This window comes from Anolis sagrei, chromosome 3 (genome assembly GCF_037176765.1).
Source record: "Anolis sagrei isolate rAnoSag1 chromosome 3, rAnoSag1.mat, whole genome shotgun sequence".
NCBI lineage: Eukaryota > Metazoa > Chordata > Lepidosauria > Squamata > Dactyloidae > Anolis > Anolis sagrei.
Genome location: NC_090023.1, coordinates 195,938,330 through 195,958,574, shown reverse-complemented (window position 1 = coordinate 195,958,574; position 20,245 = coordinate 195,938,330). Strand labels below are relative to the sequence as shown.

Genomic DNA, 20,245 nt, shown 5'->3' with positions numbered 1-20,245 from the left:
ATGCTTTGAACTGGAATATGGGGCTGCTTTGAACTGGGTTGTCTGTGTCCACACTCTGATAATGTGGGATTTTCTGCCTTGATATTCAGGGACATAGGGCTGTGTGGAAAGGCCTTCAGTGGAAGGGACCTCAAACTGCCATGGGATCCTGGCACCGCCACTCTTTGGCAGAGAAGTTTCAAGGCCTTGTAAAACTACAAATCCCCCGATTCCATCGCATTTGAGCCATGGCGGTTAAAGTGAAGCCAAACTGCATTAAGTCTGCAGTGTAGATGCATCATAGAACAAAGAAGATTAAATAGGGTTCTATCTAATACATAAATGTCCTCTTTTACTAGGACATGGGACCCATCTACACAGCCATATAACCCAGAATATCAAAGCAGAAAATCCCACATTACCTGCTTTGAACTGGGTTATATAGCATTGTGGATTTAGGGCCCTTCCACACAGTCATATGACCCAAAATATCAAGGCAGAAATTCCCACAATATCTGCCTTGAACTGGGTTATCTGAGTCCACACTGCCATATATTCCTGTTCAAGGCAGAAAATGTGGGATTTTATTCAGCTGTGTGGAAGGGACCATGGATTTACAGCTTGTTTATAGACACAACTGTGTGTAATGTCATCTAATCAAGTATAGGGAGTCCTCAAGTTAGCAACAAGATAGGTTCTGTAGGTTTGTTCTTAAGTTGAATTTGTATGTAAGTCTGAACAGGGACTTTTAAAAGTGTAATTCCAGCCAAATCTATCCATCCATCCATCCATCCATCCATCTTTCTGTCTATCGGTCACAAACACCCTGTGTTGTTTCTTTTGCTGTCGGTGTCTCTGTTCAGAAGATTTCGTCTGTCCCTATGAGAATTGAATTTTGAAAAATCTGGCTTGTTGTGGAAACAAGAATTTTGTGAGAAAGCTTCAGTGGAGACCCCTTTTCCCCATGAAAACTCTTTGAGGATTGAATTTCCCTTCCTAAGGATAGATTCCTCTCACTTCCTGTTGTCTCACCCCGTGCTTCACTAGGAGTCATTTGTAAGTTTGATGTTTGTAACTCGGGGCTCTCTGGCCTCCATCCCTAGTTTTGTTGTCTTGTAAAATGTAGCAGGAACTCTGGCAAAACATCTGCTTGGATACATAACTTTGCAAGTAGTTATTCTACTCCAGAAACTTCATTGTTGTGGCTGCTACAATCTATGTTGAATTAGTTGAAACTCTTATGAGATATTCATTGAAAAACTGTAGCAAAGTGTTCTGCAGGATGTCCCGCAAAAACAAAGATTTTGCAGTTTAAAAAACTTTTCCTATGTTTTTATGATAGAACCAGTTAGGAAATGACATTCTATTGGGCTTTCCATTTTTATGGGGTCTTTCAGAGGTTGCTGGGCTGCAGCTCCCTCCTGTCTTCACTGGCATAGGTAATGTCAAGAGATTACTGAGGCTGTAGTCCAGGATTACGATGAGGGTCTCATCTCACCCGTAATAGTATTTGATATTAATGTATTTATCAAAACCGGTATGATAGGTTCTCCTTATGTTTGCAAGTGATGTAAAGGCACACAACAACACAAATGATAGTAAAGAGGCATTGGCCCCTTTAGGATAGGCATTAGACAGGTACAATGCATGGATGCTTCTACACTAAGCATGGGCAAACTTGGGTCCTCCAGGTGTTTTGGACTTCAGCTCCCACAATTCGGGAGTTGAAGTCCAAAATATCTGGGGGGGGGGGGAGGCATGCCTGTTCTACACCATAGCATTAATCCGTTTTGTACCATTTTAACTGCCCAGTCTCAATGCTAAAGTTTCATGGGGATTATTGTTTTACAAACTCTAGCTCTTTCTATCAAAGAGTGCTGGAACCTCACAAAATCACAACTCCCAGGGTTTCATAGCATTGAACTAAGACAGTTAAAGTGATGCCAAACTGTATTAATGCCACTGTGTAGAATGAAGCACCCTCTGAAGGTGGTAACCAATCATGGATTTGAGAGTGGTCAGAACAATTATGTGGCAAATTCATAATGAGTCGTCCTTCCCTTGAGAGAATGGGAATATACTGTATCCTGCTCTCCTCTGTGTATTCAGATTGGTAGGCATTCTGGATAAAGACTGTATCACAAAGTAAACAAAACAGCAATAAAATCTCATAGTTAGATATATTGAGCATCTCTACAGACCCATGCATAACAGTCAGCTCCATTAAAGATGGTGGGGTTGATTATGATGTAACTACAGATATCCTTGTCTTCTAAAGCAGTGGTTCCCAACCTTTTTTTTTTTTTTTTTGACCAGGGACCACTCCAACATTACATAAAGGGCTATGGTTAGATTCGGTTTGGTTATTTGGGGTTCTGATTCAGAAAATTGTGTTGGGTAGACTCATGTTTCTGATTCAGAATATATGCCACCCAGTAGTCACCATCTGCTCACCCACAGAAAACCATATTTAATAATCTAGAGCTGATGTGGTAGCAGTAATATTTCGTGGGTCGTCAGCCTCTCCCCTCCCGATATCCTCGCTGCCTTGGCGCTACAAGAGGGTTTCGTGAGACCAGTCGTTCTTGTTGCTGCGTAGTTTCAAGGCAACAATGCAGTAATGGTGAGGATGCAGACCATATTTTCGTTCTTGCGGAGCACCGGTAGTCCACGGACCACAGGTTGGGAACTACTGTTCTAAAGGATGTCCTTTATTTTAAGGGCCAGAAACTTGTCCGGTATGAACATGAAACAGGATGTTAAAATTCTATATTTTTAGGTATTCATTGAACACACAGTCTTCAGATTACATAAAAAGTGTTGGGATGGGTAAATACCTTTTTTCTGTGTGGCTCGTGCCTCCTCTTTCCACTGTTGGATAAGCAAAGCACTTAATTTCTCCCTTTATAATGGCAGATGGTTTATGAGATTTGGGGCATACTATGACATTTAAAATTTTGCATTAGTCTGAAAATCTTCACAAAACGCCCTCCTTTCAAAAGACTACAGGCAGACCCTATATTGCTCTGCTTCACGTGTCTCATGACAACCTAGCAACCCTAGATGTACCTTTAACCAAAATTACATTGTGTTAAACTTTCACAAATGATATATCGGTGCTTAATTAGTAATAGAAACAATCTTGCAAAGAAACATTGCTCTTTAAATTCTTAGTTTGAAGTAGGTATCCCAAGAAAGTATAATTCTCTTGCTCCTTGATTGTTTCTCTCTCTCTGACATTCCCTTTTCACAAACAGTAGCAGAGGGTTAAAGCCTCATTTTCACTCTGTTCATGTGCTGAAGCATGAAGGGACTGTCATTTATTCTGATTCCTCCACCTGATGATATCTTTGCTCTTGTTCAGAGAAAGTCTTGTACCTCTCTGTTCCTCCTTATGCTTTATTGCTGAGTTGCAATTGAGATCATTAACTTTCCCCCTTAAGTTACATGATTAATTTGGACAGCTCCTCAGTAAGTCAATATATCTTGCATTGATTGATCTAAGTAGCCAAGAATTGCCATCCTTCTTAGAATTGGGAGATGGCTGCAAACATTTTTGTTGTCCTAAGAATCTCTTTAGCTTCTCTTGCAGTGGATGGAAAGTGACCTTCAAAATGTTAGTATTTCTACTTAGCTTTGAAGCAAAATGAGAGACTTCTTAAAAGTTTGCTTTGGTAGAGCAAGGGGATGAATGACCTAACATAGGTTATCAAAGATGAAAGGAAGAGGTCTGAAAGAAATGTGCAGAATCATTTTTTTGTGCCCACCCAAGGCATTCCAAGACTTTGAGGTAACTTCGACTATTTAGAGGAAGATTTGCTGTTCAGCACATTATAGTGAATTTGCAGGAGTTGGTGGGATCTGATTCTATGTAGGAAACATTGACTTGCATTATGCTTTCCTGTAGGATTTTTGACAGAAGGGAGAAAGAGAGGATTTAAAATCTGAGAACTTTCTTTGAGGCTAGAAAAAAGCTTATTCCAGCAGAAGCTGTTACAGTGTTAGAATCTGTGAGCGCCTTGAATGTCATAGTTATAAATATGAAAGTTCTCAGTTACAGAAAGAATTTCAACTCATGAATGCTTTCTACCTGAGAAAGTTTTACATGTTCCCAAGTAAATATGAATATGAAATAGATCTAATGATACCACTAAGTAACAAAATTTGTAAAAAAATTGTTGTGGATTTGAAAGTGTTATTTCTGTTTAATTGTGCGGTACTTACTTTAAAAGTAGTTGTTATACTCCATAAACTTCATTTTTGTAGTTACCACAAACTATGTCGAATTGATTGAGACTTGGTGAGATATTCATTGACAAACTATGGCAAAATGTGCTGTAGGGTGGCCCTCAAAAACAAAAAAAAATGCAGTTTAATAAATGTTTACCATGCTTTTATGATAGAACCAATTAGGAAATGACATTTATAACCCAGGAACAAAAATCTTATTACATAGTGTAATCAGTCAGCATGTGCAAGGTTTGATTTTCTCTTTTTATGAAGCACAACTGAAGCATTTACTGCAGAGTCCGCTGCAAACACTGGATGTTTTCATTAAAAGATTTGTGGCATTCAGAAACCTTTTACTATTTCTAAATATTTTGTGACCCCCAACATTGAGCTAAGGGGACCGCATTTTGGGTCAGGATCCACAGTTTAAGAAGCAGTTTGCTAACCTTAGGTTTGGAATAGAACGAAAATTAATTGAGCTTGATAGTTTCAGTGAAAACAATATTTTAACCTCCAAAGATCTATTGTGCAAATATTCGCCCCATGCGTTTAACATTTAAGAGCCTGTGTGGTGTAATGGCTTAAGCATCACACCATGACTTTGGAGGCCATGGTTTGAATCCTTTCTCAGCTATGAAAACCCACTGGTTAACCTTGGACAAGTCACATACTCTCAGCCTCTTAGGAAGTCAATGTCAAATTCCCTCTGAATAAATCTGCCAAGAAAATCCTTTAATGGGATTACCATAGGGTTGATATAAATCAGAAATAACTGTTGCACATTTATCAGATTTTCAGCACATTTCCCAAAAATGAAGTCCACACAAAATACCATGTATAGCATTTTAAAACCAGCGCATAAACTACACAGATATACATGCTTTAGTCCATGTTGGGGAATTGCATAAATTAGGTGACTTCCACAGATAAATGCAAAAATTAGCATGGGGAAAAAAACCCCCACAAAGACTTGCAGCTAGATATGAAACAACGAAAGAAAACAGGCAGAATTTAGAGAAATTTAGTGGAATTGAAACTTGATTTTTCTCTTCCTTAGCAAAATACTTTGCAATCTTGAGAGTTTTTAAAAAATGAAAAGCTTCTGCAGGAAACATTCAGTGTCAGTAAATGAAAGAATAGCATAAGGCAAGACAAGATAGAGGAGAGATAGAATTACTTAACCCTTTACTTTCTCAACACTTGTGCATTCATCTCACAAATCCACTTTCTCCCTGAAAGGTGAGGGGACCCACAAACCTTATATTTTTCTCTCCTTTTTACTCAGTGACAGCTTATATGTCTTGTGGGGTGGAAGACATCTTGTTACATGGTAGGAAAGTAAAAGGTTAATAGCTTTCTTTTTGTCTGTTGTTGTGTGCCTTCCAGTTTCTCAATAATTAAAAGAAAAGAGATTCCACCTAAACTTTAGGAAGAACAACTTTGCTCTAAGAGCTGTTTGGCAGCAAAATAGATTGTCTTAGAAGCACTCCATTTTTGGAGATCTTTAACAGTGGTTAGACAGGCATCTTTTGGGTACTTTAGTTGTATATTCCTGCAAGGAAAGGATTAAACTAGGTATCCCTTGTGGTCTTTTCCAACTCTGATTCTGTGATCATGGTGACCTGAAGGTGAGCCTATCATAGGTGTTTTATGGCAAGACGTGTTCAGAGAAAAGGTTTGCCATTACCTTCCTCTGAGGTTGACAGAAGTTGTAGAAAGAACTTAAATAATTGTTCATGGAATCCTTTGAGTGACCAAAAAGTGTTTGGTTTATTAATATAATTGAATTAATATACTTACATTAATGCAGTGTTTCTCAACCTTCCTAATGCCGCGGCCCTTTAATACAGTTCCTCACGTCATGGTGACCCCCAACCATAACATTATTTTCATTGCTACTTTATAACTCTCATTTTGCTACTGTTATGAATCGTAATGTAAATATTTGATATACAGGATGTATATTCATTCACCAGACCAAATTTGGCACAAATACCCAATATGCCCAAATTTGAATACTGGTGGGATTGGGGGGGATTGATTTTGTCATTTGAGAGTTGTAGTTTCTGGGATGTATAGTTCACCTACAATCAAAGAGCATTCTGAGCTCCACCAACGATGGAATTGAACCAAACTTGACCAACGGGAAATACTGGAAAGGCATTGTTCTTGAGTTTTGGAGTTGTAGTTCATCCTCATCCAGAGAGCACTGTGGACTCAAACAATGATGGATCAGGACCAAACTTGGCATGAATAATCAAAATGCTCAAATGTGAACACTGGTGGAGTTTGGGGAAAATAGACCTTGACATTTGGGAGTTGTAGTTGCTGGGATTTATAGCTCTCTTACAATCAAAGCGCATTCTGAACTCCACCAAATATAGAATTGGGTCAAACTTTCCACACAGAACCCCCATAACCAACAGAAAACATTGTGTCTTCTGATGGGCTTTGCCGACCCCTCTGACACCCCCTCTCGACCCGCCCCAGGGGTCCCAACCCCCAGGTTGAGAAATGCCACATTAATGTCTATTAGCACTAAGTATTTTTAGGTGCTAAGGCACCTAGACAATTCCTAGGGTAAGTAGCACTTTGTCTTCTTCCATTCAGATACCTCTCTGAGAAATGATACTAATGCAGAAACACAAAGCAGACTCAAGACTCCTTTAAATATCACCCTAGCTGTACATACATTGGTTTTTTTTGCAAGTGCCTCCTGTGCAGCTGAAATGGTGTTAAAATAGCCCTGTGATGTGGGTAGAGACCACAAGTGTGGGTACTTAGTCACAAAATTGGCACAGGCCAGGAAGGGGTGCTTTGGGCCTGTGGTTGGGACCTTTTCATTTTATCTCTTCCCACACTGCTGAAAAATTTAAACATGATTCCATTGCCATACTGCTGCTTATAGAAAGTGGTTTCTGTGCAACTATATTTATAGCTTGTTTCTGGGTTATGGCTTGAATAATTTTGTCTGTGCCTTTAAAAAAATTAGTATTCGTCTCAGATCTTGGAAAGTTACGTTTTTAGACTGCAGTGCCCAGAATCCCCCTGGCCATGTTGGCAGGAGGTGTCTGCCAGCTCTATCTTCCAGTTTTCCATGCTGTGACTTATCTTCTTCTACTGCTCATTGATCTGGAGGTGTGAATTCAAAGACACTATCCTGCTCTATACAATACAGTGATACTTTGAGTTAAGAGTTCAGTTAGTTCTGTAATGGAGCTCGTAACTGAAATCACTCTTATGTCAAAGTGAATTTCACATTGAAATGCTATTAATCTGTACCGGCCTTCTGAACACCCCCCCCCCCCCCCATTTTTGTTACATGTTTTTAAATAAGAAAATGTACTTTAAATGCACATTCACATGGAACAATAAAAAGAAAGATCAATTTAAAAATGGTAGAAGCACAAAGTTGTCTCAAGGAAGCACAAAGCATAAAGTGAAGAGGCAGAAGCATAATTTTCCTCATACTGTACTCATTCCTGCCTCCCTTCCTCTCTTGCTCCCCTCCCTCTTTTCATGAAGAAAAACACACCAGGAATAAACACCACACAAACTTAATTAAACCAAAGTTCCTCAGAGTGGACAAGAACAAAGCAGACAGCAATCTCCCAAAGTGGACAAGAGCATGAGGCATTGAGGCTGCTCCCTTGAAGCTCTGTAAAACCTTGCACTCTCACACTAGTACTCTCACACTAGCACTCCTTCTGGTGCTAGTTCTTAGCTCAAAATGCTGCTCGTAAGTCAAAGCGACACCTGGACCAAGTGCTGGTTCTTAACTCAAAATGCTCTTAAATTGGGATGTTCTTAAATTGAGGTTCCATTTTAGTTGTGTCCAGATCAATATCCTGGTGCTTAGTATGCAGTTTAGTAGGGATACTACCCCCAGTGGCGCAGTGGGTTAAAGCCCTGTGCCGGCAGGACTGAAGGCCGACAGGTTGCAGGTTCGAATCCGGGGAGGGGCGGATGAGCTCCCTCTATCAGCTCCAGCTCCTCATGCGGGGACATGAGAGAAGCCTCCCACAAGGATGATAAAACATCAAAATCATCCAGGCGTCCCCTGGGCAACGTCCTTGCAAACGGCCAATTCTCTCACAACAGGATACTCCTGACACGACAAAAAAAAAAAAAAAAGTAGGGATACTGTGCTGTTACATGAAAGGAGAACACAGTATGATTTCCTATAAGACTGATATTTTTGGTTTAATTTATCTGATATGTCCCCAAGCTACTTCCAGCACAACTGTATGGTATTCTTGGACTAGAAGTCCTTCATTTCAACAGGGTTCATTATTTTCTGTGGTTTTGCCTGTCTGTGCAAAGTCCAGGAATGTAGCTTTCAAGTCCTGTTACTGGGTGTGATGATTTGAGCTGGCACTATTATAGTCCAACAGCATTTTGAGGACTGCCTGTACCACATTTTTGCTCTGAAGAATTGAAATGCAAACCTTAATGTGTGTGTACATATGGAAAGGTAGTATTTACTCCCAAGTTACTGCCTAGAAAGTCACTCCCAGTCATACCAGAAACTGGATGGATTGGAAAAATAAGCTGTGTGCATGCTGTGATTTAAAACAATGCATGTGTGATAGCAGCTAGGACTATAAAGTTGATACGTTTATCAAAATGCATATAGGAAAAACTGAGTAGGTCTGTTTGGCACAACGATTACAGTACATAGCTCACCATTGCAGTGTTGCATATGTGATTTGAGGGTGAATATCTAGTAGTATTTATTTACTGTGACCAAGAACCAGTGGTGGACTATTTCTGGATACCACTGTTTTCACCAGTTTTTGATCCTCTGTTCTCCCTAAATACCTGTTTTTAATGTGCTATAATGGGTTGTAAATATGTGCCTGTGGAGGGCTGCATAGATAGGGAATAAACTCATGGTACTCCTGGTGTTATACAATGAGATCGTGGCCTAATTCATGTGTAGTAGACTCATTTGTGGCTTGGTATGTTTTTTCTATGAAGTAACCATTATTATTCCAAGTACTCTTACTATAAAGGTAAAGGTAAAGGTTTCCCTTTGACATTAAATCTAGTCAATTCTGACTATGTGGGGTGGTGCTCATCTCCATTTCTAAGTTGAAGAGCTGGCATTGTCCTCCTAGGTAATGTGGCTGGCATGACTGCATGGAACGCCATTACCTTCCCGTCGAAGCAGTACCTATTAATCTTACATTTGCATGTTTTTGAACTGCTAGGTTGGCAGAAACTGGAGTTAACAACGGGGACTCACCCCACCCCGTGGATTCGAACCACCGACCTTTTGGTCAGGAAGTTCTGTGGCTTAGTGGTTTAATCCGCTGTGCCATTGCGGCCCCACCACTCTTACTATAGTTGCTGAATATTCACTTCAGGATTAGTATTCTTCATCCGAAATGTCTGCAACTAGAAGTGTTTAATACTTTGGAATACCTTTGTTTCATATGTTGGAAAACCCATATTTGCATATATCTATACAATGTATGGAGAAGGGACCCATGTCTAAATACAGCATTCATTTATGTTCCATATACCCTTTATACACATTGCCTGAAGGAAATGATGTACAATATTTTAAATAATTTTGTGCATTTTTTTTTTTACAATTGAGCCGTCAAGAAACAAAGATTTCATTATCTCATCCAGTTTCAGATGTTGGATTTCAAGATAATCTGTATTATTATGTACTATAGTTACTATTAGTTGATAAAATGTATTACTTTATTAAATCAGCTTGTATGCATGCAACTTATAAGTTGAATCATATATTACTTGAATGTAATAACTTTTTATAGACTACACAGAAAGGTGATACACCCCAAAATCTTGGAGTCCTCATGGACAAGTTAAACATGAGCCAACACTGTGATGCGGCAGCTAAAAAAAGCCGATGGGATTTTGGCTCAGATAAATAGGAGTATAGTGTCTTGATCCAGGGAAGTCATGCTACCCCTCTATTCTGTCTTGGTCAGACCACACCTGGAATACTGTGTCCGGTTCTGGATATCACAATTGAAGAGAGATATTGACAAGCTGGAATGTGTCCAGAGGAGGGCAACCAAAATGATCAAGGGTCTGGAGAACAAGCCCTATGAGGAGCAGCTTAAAGAGCTGGGCATGCTTAGCTTTCAGAAGAAACGGATGAGAGGATATATAATGGCCATGTATAAATATGTGAGGGGAAGTCATAGGGAGGAGGAAGCAAGCTTTTTTCCTGCTGCCCTGGAGACTAGGATGCGGAACAATGGCTTCAAACTATAGGAAAGGAGAGTCCACTTGAACATTAGGAAGAACTTCCTGACTGTGAGAGCTGTTCAGCAGTGGAACTCTCTGCCCTGGAGTGTGGTGGAGGCTCCTTCTTTGGAGGCTTTTAAGCAGAAGCTGGATAGCCACCTGTGGGGGGTGCTTTGCATGCGGCTTTCCTGCTTCTTGGCAGGGGGTTGGACTGGATGGCCCAAGAGGTCTCTTCCAACTCTATGGTTCTATGAAAATGATGTGGAGAAATAGTCTGCAAATAATCAAATTTGTGAATGATAACCTCACAAATGTGGAGGCAATTTGCTATATTATGTACAAATACATGTCTGAATCATTCTTGCTTTATTTGCATAAGAAGAGCTAAAGAGAGACTGGGACTGCATCAGTTGAGAACCCCCCCCCCCCCCCCAATTAATTTATATGCAAGTTTGGAGTTTGTTAGTAATAAGCTCAGATGCTATGTAGATTATAAGATGAAATGTTTCATTTGACCTGATTTTCATTAGACTCAAAAGACGTAGCGACTACAGATGTTTAAAATAGGTTTCCCCCATTCTGCCTCCTTTATCTGCACTTCAGATCCAAAGTCCCTAGTAGCTTAGAATATTATTTTTTTTTTAAAAAAATGTCTTGTATTCTAGTTTTCATCAACAGCATCCACAACCAATGTGTCCCTGGGTAGAAAGTGTTCCTGGTATACTGAAGATATGTTAATTGTTAATTCAACTAGCCTTTGAGTCCCTGAAGAATTACATTTTTATAGTATTTCAAGCTTTGTAAATGTGCTTTTTAGGTGTAATCCACTAGTTCTGGCTGCATGCACAGCGAGACATAAAATGATGGTGCATACCAGTCCCTGGAGAACTTCTAGGAAAGAAAGAAACAGTTGTAAGCAATAGGTACAAATATGGTACTGGTTTATGGCACATTGGCTGTACATTAGATCCCTGAAGAGGCATTGTTTTAGTGTGCCTTCTTTTCTCTATTTGCTATAACATAGTAGGGATGCTGAAAAATCTAGAACTTTTGAGATTCTTCTTATATCATTGGGTTGTTGTAGGTTTTTCAGGTTGTATGTCCATGTTCATGCATTCTCTCCTGACATTTCACCTGCATCTATGACAGGCATCCTCAGAGGTTGTGAGGTCTGTTGGAAACAAGTTAATTTGTGTTTATATATCTGTGGAAAGTCCAGGGTGGGAGAAAGAACTCCTGTCTGTTGTAGCTGCATTTTGTTCATTTTCATGGTTTCATCCACAAGCATGTAGACAATTTCAACAGAAAGGAAGAAACCATGAAAATGAACAAAATCTGGCTACCAGTGTTTAAAAACTTTAAAGTCATAAAAGTAAATAAATAACAAAACTCAAACACAGGGGAACTCCAGACAAGAAACAACCAGGGAGAGCTAATCACTTTCAACAAAGGATTCCCCTAGGCAGTAACAAGTCACACCTAAAAACTGCCAGGCTATCAAATGTTAATCAAGATGGCCAATTGAAGCATGCACACCTACCTCCAACAGACAAGAGTTCTTTCTCCCACCCTGGACTATCCACAGATATATAAACCCCACTTGCCTAATTTCCAACAGACCTCACAAACTCTGAGGGTGCTTGCCACAGATGCAGGCGAAATATCAGGAGAGAATGCTTCTAAAACATGGCCATACAGCTCGAAAAACCTACAACAACCTACAGCTCGAAAAACCTACAACAGCCTTCGACAATACTTCTTGTATCATTTTCTGCAGAAAGATGACAGGCAGAAGTCATTTTCATTTAGTAAACTAGAGATGGATGCAGCATTGTTTAATAGGTTGTGGCTAACGTGATGTAGACTAAGGTTCAAATGTGTGCTTGTCCATTGACCTTGGAAGGCAAAGGAAAATCTCCTAGGAACAAAATCTGCCAAGAAAACCCACAATATGGTCACCATGAACACATCTACACTGGTATTAGTGTAGTTTGACACCACTTTTCATGCCATGGCTTGATGCTATGGAATCATGGGAAGGGTAATTTTACAAAGTCTGTAGCTTTCTCTGCAAAAGAGTGGTGGCTATTCACTGGCTGCTGGTCTTTGCTGAGTTTCCATGGAGGAGAAAAGCGAAAGTATGATGATGATTCCTGATACAATAAAAAATAGCCATTCCCTTATATCAGATAGCCTGAGAAACTCCATTCTAAGGCATTTGCTAATATGTCCAAATGACTTCCCACACGGATAGAACATTACATTTCTCTTCACCCTAATATTTCCAAGGACTATAAATGTAATAGAGCTCAGAAGCAAAGCAATATCAGTTTCAATAGCTCCCCTTAAATTGGATATAAATTGTAGTACAAATACAATGTTGTTGAGAATTGGAAAATTTAGCTATGTGAAACTGGAATAATATGGTGTCTGACCATTTAAATTTGAGTTGCTGCCATGCTTAAAAAAGACAGAAAGAAACATGGAAGGAAAAGCCAAGCAAAGCTGCTAAGCCTGCATCAGAATGATTTCCATGTGTTTATTCTTTAATTTGCAGTATAATGGAAATTTTGTCCATTGTCCAGTGATCTTGAAGAACAAAAAAACCACAGCTCATTATAATAGCTTTTTTTACTCAGGATAGCTGTGAATGATGATTGCGTTATACAATATGGCATGTCTCTAATGAATTTCAAGGGTGTGGGAGTTGAAAATAGATGTATTGTTTCTAAAGGGAGAAAAAACTAAATTTGATGCTAAATGAACATAGACATTATCATTTTCCTACAATCCGCTGTTTGGAATCTGGCTTGCTTTGGACGGCTGTTCCTTTTGTTTTCTGCCTCGCTGCATTTTCTTCCAAGGATGATTTAATATATTAAATTTGGTTATATGTGTGGTACATGTCTTTTATGTAATAAACAAGATGTTCCGTGTTGAATGTCTGAAAGGGGGGGGGGGGGAAATTGCAGAGCGCTGCATAACTCTAAACCATATATCTGATCCAGGGTCTGCTCCAGTGGCAGGTATGTTGAACAGTTTTTCATGCATTTATTTTACTAGGACACAGAGCTGTTTTGAGAAAGCAAAAGTCCCCATCCATCTGTCATCTTTGAATACTGTGCTGTTGTGCTATCTTTTTTAAAACCCCAAAACGGAGTCACCACTACATGACCATTTCATCTTAAAGAGAAACAGAAAATCATAGAATAGCACAAATTGCTGTTCATCTAAAACAGAGAAAGACAGTGAAACCCGCAGCCTGTCTTGAACTTCCTTTGACCCTCAAACCGTCCGTCCGTCCCCCCCCCCCCCCCATGTTTATATAGCCCTGCCTGATTCAGTCCTCTTTTTTCATAAACTAACCTTTTCTGGTATGTTTTTTGAGTACGTTGCAGAGCTCAATGGGTTTTGTACTCCACTTAAGTTCTGAGTTGGAAAAAAACTCCCCCAAGATCCTACTTCATTGGTAACTCTGTGTTACTAATATTTTCAGATTCAATACCTTAAATTAGACTAGCGATGAAGCAGGGGAGGATTTAAATAGTTGCTTTTGTGAAATCCAGTGAAAAACTAGTTACTAGATTATTAAAAATGAATAATTTCAGTACGTGGCATAGAGAGAGAGGACATCCCTCTGGTTGCCTCAGCTTCACTGGCTGCCAGTCAGCTACTCAGCACAATTCAAAGTGCTGGATTTAGCCTATAAAGTGGTTCCAGCCCAGTTTACCTGTCTAAACGTATCTCTATAAGCCAGCCAGAAGGTTAAGATCATCTGGGGAGGCCCTGCTCTTGGCCCTGCCTCCTTCACAGGTGCGATTGGTGGGGACAAGAGACAGGGCCTTCTCAGTAGTGGCCCCTCAATTATGGAACTCCTTCCCTACTGAAATCACATCAGCCCCTTCCTCCTGACCTTCAGGAAAGGCTAAAGATGTGGATGTGGGAACAAGCTTTCACTAGAGAATTAGCGAATAGTGCAATGACATTTTGGAATCACCAAGGATTATGATTTTAGATAACATGATTTTAATTGTGTTTTAAGGTTTGATATGTTTTTAATGATTATTTTAATATATATGTTTATTTTATTATGCATGTATGTTTACAAGGCATCGAATCACTGCCTATATATGTAAGCCACCTTGAGTCCCCTATGGGGTTGAGAAAGGTGGGGTATAAATAGGGTAAATAAATAAATAAATAGTCTGTATCCACATTTCAGGTAAACATAGCAAATAAATCCATGCCCACAAACATGCTCTTTGTGGTTTAACCGCTTTTGACTTTGTTGATAGTTGAATTATATTTTTAACTTTTCTATGCTGTGAATTACTTTTGGTTGTGTCTTCTTTTAAGTTTTGTAAATTGCTTTCAGTCCTGGAGGGAAAAGGCTGGGTATACATAAACATGATAATGATAATAGTTTGTTTTGGCAGGCATCAAGGTGATGTTTCTTTTTTCCCCCTATACATACCTTCAGTATTCCATGTATAATTTTTTCCCGTTCACATTTTTCTTTACTTCCCTTGATGTGTTCACACTATCAACTTTTCTTTTCTTCGACAGTTCCTCACCTGTAGTAATCCCCAGCCACCAATATTATGTGGTAGACAGAGTCGAATAATATCACTTTGAGGATGTAAAGTGTGGTTTGCTCTCATAATTTTTGAATTTTTCTATCTAGGGCATCTAGTTCTCCTTGAATACAATACACAATTCCAACACAATATTGAACTGATGTGACCCAGGAATTAATGGCATGAATTATGTTTATGGTATTAAGGAGATAGCAGACGTTCTATTAAGACCTGACAGCTACTCTGAAAGATCCTGGAGATATTCTATTTCACATAATATGCCTCACTGTATTATTAAATGTGATAGCTGTATTAGCAAAAATCTGAGTTCTCTATAGGAGTGTGGTGTCTCAAGGAGATGTGAATATAGGCCAAGTTATAGATGTGTGCGCAATGTGCTTTCAAGTTGCCTGTTAATTATGGTCACCCCATACATTTCATAAGGTCTTCTTAGGCAGGATATACTCAGGGTGTTATCTCACACTGTAGAATGAAAACAGTGACACCACTTCTACTGTGATCAATGCTATTAAATCCTGGGAGTTGTAGTTTGATGAGGCACTGGTACTCTCTGGCAAAGAAGGCTAAAGACCTTGTAGAACTACAGTATTGAGCCATGGCATTCAAAGTGGTGTCGAACTGCATTAATTCTGCAATGCAGATGCATCTTCAGAAGTGGTTTTCCTAGTGCCTCCCTCCAAAGTGCAACCTGAAACATCTAGTTGGCAGTCTCCTATCTACATACTAAACAAGGCTGATTGTGCTTTGCTTCCAAGATCACATGGGATCCGGTGCCTTTCAGCTATTTATAATTTCCATTTAGAGCAGTATAAATATACTAGCTGTCCTCTGCCATGCATTGCTGTGGCCCAATCTGTGTATATGTGTTTTGTGTATATGTGCCAACATGAACTACTTTGTCAGCAGATAGGTCCAGCAGCCAGTTTTATATTCACAGCAGTAATTCCTTCAGCTACTACTGGATGTTACAGCTGCTTTTATGCCACACACAGCAACAGCACCTATTGCTGCCATAGCGGGATGAGTTCATACTTCTGTATTGGTTTGATACGCCAGATCAGTTTGCCCATATGGGCAAATCTGTTCATTATAGTTTTGCATCTGCACCTCAGGTTGTGGCTATTTTATCTCAATTGAAAGCTGTGGCTTAAGGAAGACCCATCTATAACCTTCTTCTCTTTAATGCGTATACTCGCCTTAAGCAGGGGGCATCTGTCTGTGGCAGAAGTACCGAATTCTTTGAATATATTCATTGGTTTTGTAATTTCTGGCGCAGCCTTGGGAGTTCAGCAAAGAATAGTCTTTTCCTTTTGAGCTGTACACACTCCTGTGCGTGACTGGTTTTTCTAATCTCTCATGTTCCAGAGACTTACTAGTTGTGATATACATCTCAATAACTTATTTTCGGTATCTGTACGGAAAGGTTGTGCTGTCAGAGTGATACTGTAGTGGGGTATAAATGTCCCTGAAAAGCTGTTTCCTCTCTGCTAAACCAATCTTACAATGTGGGGATTTATAAACCATCCAGAATATCTATTGCACATACCAAGGAAAATTACTGCTTTGGAACAAAAGGCATTGTTATTCAGTTTATAAATATTATCACAGAATGCAGTTGTAAGGGTGACTCAGCTTCGTATCCTGGAGTACTTCATGCAGGAATAGAGATGGGCCAGAAATGGTAGCGATAGGGGGAAATGCATTGTTTCTTAACAGGATGAATGTCATCAGTGGAGTATACAACGAACACACTTAACATGTTGATGATATCCTTATTAAGACCTGTTAAGACAACTTGAGGCAGTGTCCTTGTGAAACAGAGCATGAGACACCTTTTCTCTCCTTGCAAAACACATTTCCTTTTCGCTATGGATATAAATACCCAATTACAGAAAATATTGGTGTTGCAGTTTGCATGAGAAGAAACGTTTACCAGTAGTCAAAATCCACTATTGAATGCAAGGCGTATTTAAATATTTTTTCAAGCAGCCATTGGAATCCACTCCAGAAGGAATCTTTAAACTGGAGAGATCTTGAAATCCTCAACAGGGACTATTAGATGCCAGACTATTTTTTGAATTTCTTAACTATTTTTTTATTCAGCAACAAAGAAAACATAATAAAAGAGCAAACAATGTAAAAAGAGCAGATTTTTATAATATAGATAACCAAAACTGTGTACCTACCTAAGTAGCTACTACAGCATGCTACAGAACTAAATCAAAAGCAAACACACTTATAAAACATCTGCTTACATTAACGTATACACACTATACTAACATGAAACAAAGAGCATTGAAACAGTTCTATGAAGCTCACACTCATCGTCTGTTTATTTTTATGCCCTATTATTCATATTCATAGGAGATGCGAGATTCAGGTAAACAGTGAAAAGCAGATAGTCAAACTCTGACTTTAGATGGTAGACCAGAAAATGAATACAGGCTGTCCCTGGGTTCTGAACAGCATAGGTTTTTTCTTAAATTGAATTTGTATGTAAGTCAGAACAGGTACATTTTAAAATATGTGTCCAGCCAATTTTAAAAAAGGTTTTAGATAGCATAGGGAAGTGTTAACACCCTTATAAAGTTTGTTTTACTGTCTGTGCCTCTTTTCAAAAGATTTTGTCCCACTTTCTGTCCCTGTGATAATTGGATTTTTAAAATTTTGATTTGTTGCGGAAACAAGGATTGGTGAGAAAGCTTCAGTGGAAACACCTTTTCCCCATGATACGTCTTAGAGGAGTGAATTTCCCTTCCTATGAATAGATTTCCAATCACTTCCTGTTGTCTCGCCTCCATTCTTAACTAGAATTTGGATGTAAGTCAGATGTTTGTAACTTGGGGACTGTCTGTACCTAATATAGTATACTCTCAGCTCTCCCCATTGGCAGGTTTAATTGTTTTTATGATTATATTTATTTATACCCCACTTTATCTCATCTGAAGGAGACTCAAAGTGGGGTATAATTATTCATGGATTTTATTAATATGCTCTTTCTAGGAGCATTTGATCATGAGAAGAAAGGAAAGCTTAGAGAAGACAATTATGCTGGAGAAAAAGGAAGGAAAAAGGAAGAGGGGCTGACCAGGGGCAAGATGGTTGGATGGCATCCTTGAAGTGACTGGATTGACCTTGAAGGAGCTGGGGGTGGTGACGGCTGACAGGGAGCTCTGGCGTGGGCTGGTCCATGAGGTCACAAAGAGTCGGAAACGACAACAACAAAGGAGCATTGTGGAGTGGATTAAAATGTTCTCTTTCAGAATTTCTAGATCCTTAATAATACTCTATGGTCAACTTGTGGAGGATCTAGACAATATAGAGTTGCTGTTTATTATCTGTCTAGGGCCACTGTGTCTGATGTGTTAGGATTGAGAAATCTCTGCCCTCTGTCGCTTACTCAATCTATGACTGAAACTCTTGTGGTTTCCTTATACCTCGGGATCCCAAATTTAATCAGCCACATGCTAAAAGAATTCAAAACATGGTGGATATAATGAAATAAAAGGTATTTGGAACAGTACTAACAATAACAATTCTGTGATCTTAATATAGATAAGAACCTAAGAAAGTAGGTTAAGAAACCCAGCAAAAGCGCTTTGCATAATTAATTACACAGTGTGCAAATGTGTGTGTGTGTGTGTATATATACTGTATATAGTTGAGAGTTTCTCTTGAGTTTTTTTTTATTAGCATTTCTTTGTATTGCATAAGGTATAGCTCATATCAGTTAGTATAGTATAGAGACTACTGAGAATCACGGGGTGTGGAAAGGAAAAAAGAAAGGAAGAGAACAGTATTTTGATGTTTTTCTCAAGAATCAGCTTGAAAAATGGATTTTGCAGAAAGGGTATGACTAATGCTGTTACAGTAAAGCCCAAGAGTGTAATAGTGCTCAGTTTGCTATTTTAGGTGCAAGGTGAACATGCTGTGTTTTGACATTTTTGTTTATGTTGCCAAGTCTTAATTAGGTGCTTTAGTTTATGTTTACATTTATGAACTGCTTTTCTACTTGAAGCAATTTATAGTTAGTTTACAACTTAAAGACACAAAATTTCAACGTGAATATTTCACTTTTTATAAGAAGCAGTCTTAGGTTAATGAAATTGCAGCCTCAAATTTAATCGTACTAGAATGCAAGTGAAATGAATGTTTTTGGTAGGTTCCAAGAGAACTGTCCATCTGATTGTCCTGGTAGATATATTTCTGGTTTCATACTACCTTCATTCAAATGATGGTTACATTAGAAGCAGACTAGGACAGAAAAGACCCCCCACCCTTTTCTGCCTTTGAGATCAAATTCACTGCTCCAACTTCTAGATGTAATGCAGTGGTTCCCAACCTGTGATTCATGGACCACCAGTGGTCTGCAAGAACTAAAATATGGTCCACGGTCTCACTGTTTCTACACCGTTGCAACATAAGTGACTGGTCTCATGAAACCCTCTTATAGTGCAGAGGCTTATTGAATATAGTTTTCTGTGGATGAGCAGATGGCGACTACTTGGTGGCATATGTTAAGTATCAGAAACTAGAGCGGATGTGGTCTATTAATGCAGTTTTCTGAATCAACACCCCAAATAACCAAACTAAATCTAAAGTTGACCAAAACCCGATTTGTAACCCTTTTGGTACTAATCTTGGAATGTGGTCCCTTGTCAAAGTGGTCCTTGGTGAAAAAAAAGTTGGGAACCACTGATTTAATAATAGTGAAAAGATACATCGAAAGACAGTATGGTGAAGTGATTTTGAGCATCCAGCCATAACTATGGGGACCAGGGTTTAAATCTCTGCTCAGCCATGGAAGCCCACATGGTGACCTTGGGCAAATCACACTCTCTCAACTCAGAGGAAGGCAAAGGCACCCCCCCCCCCCCACACACACCCCGAACAAATCTTGCCAAGAAACTCCTGTGATAGCTTTGCCTTGGGGTCATAAGTAGGAAACAACTTGAAAGCACACACTGAATAACAATAAAAGATGCATTAGCACCCAAGTTAGCGGTGGTTACGAATGACTTGGATTTGAAATGGCAGTTTAATCTTGGTTTTAAACTCTGGCCAAATAAACAAACGAGTAATAGAGTAGACAAATTTCAGGGAAGAAATTGTAGTTTGAATAAGTTTTTGCTGTTAAGTGGAATCTACATCAGCCATAACTTCTACATTCTGTGGTTACGTATACCCTGATATGTTTAATTCCTACATAC

General features: G+C 39.2%; 1 protein-coding gene across 1 annotated transcript in view; it reads left to right on the top strand.

The window, feature by feature from the left end:
* DOCK1 (dedicator of cytokinesis 1) overlaps positions 1-20,245 on the top strand; it is a 530,863-nt gene that overhangs the window by 1,032 nt on the left and 509,586 nt on the right. The gene's annotated exons all lie outside the window — the stretch shown is intronic.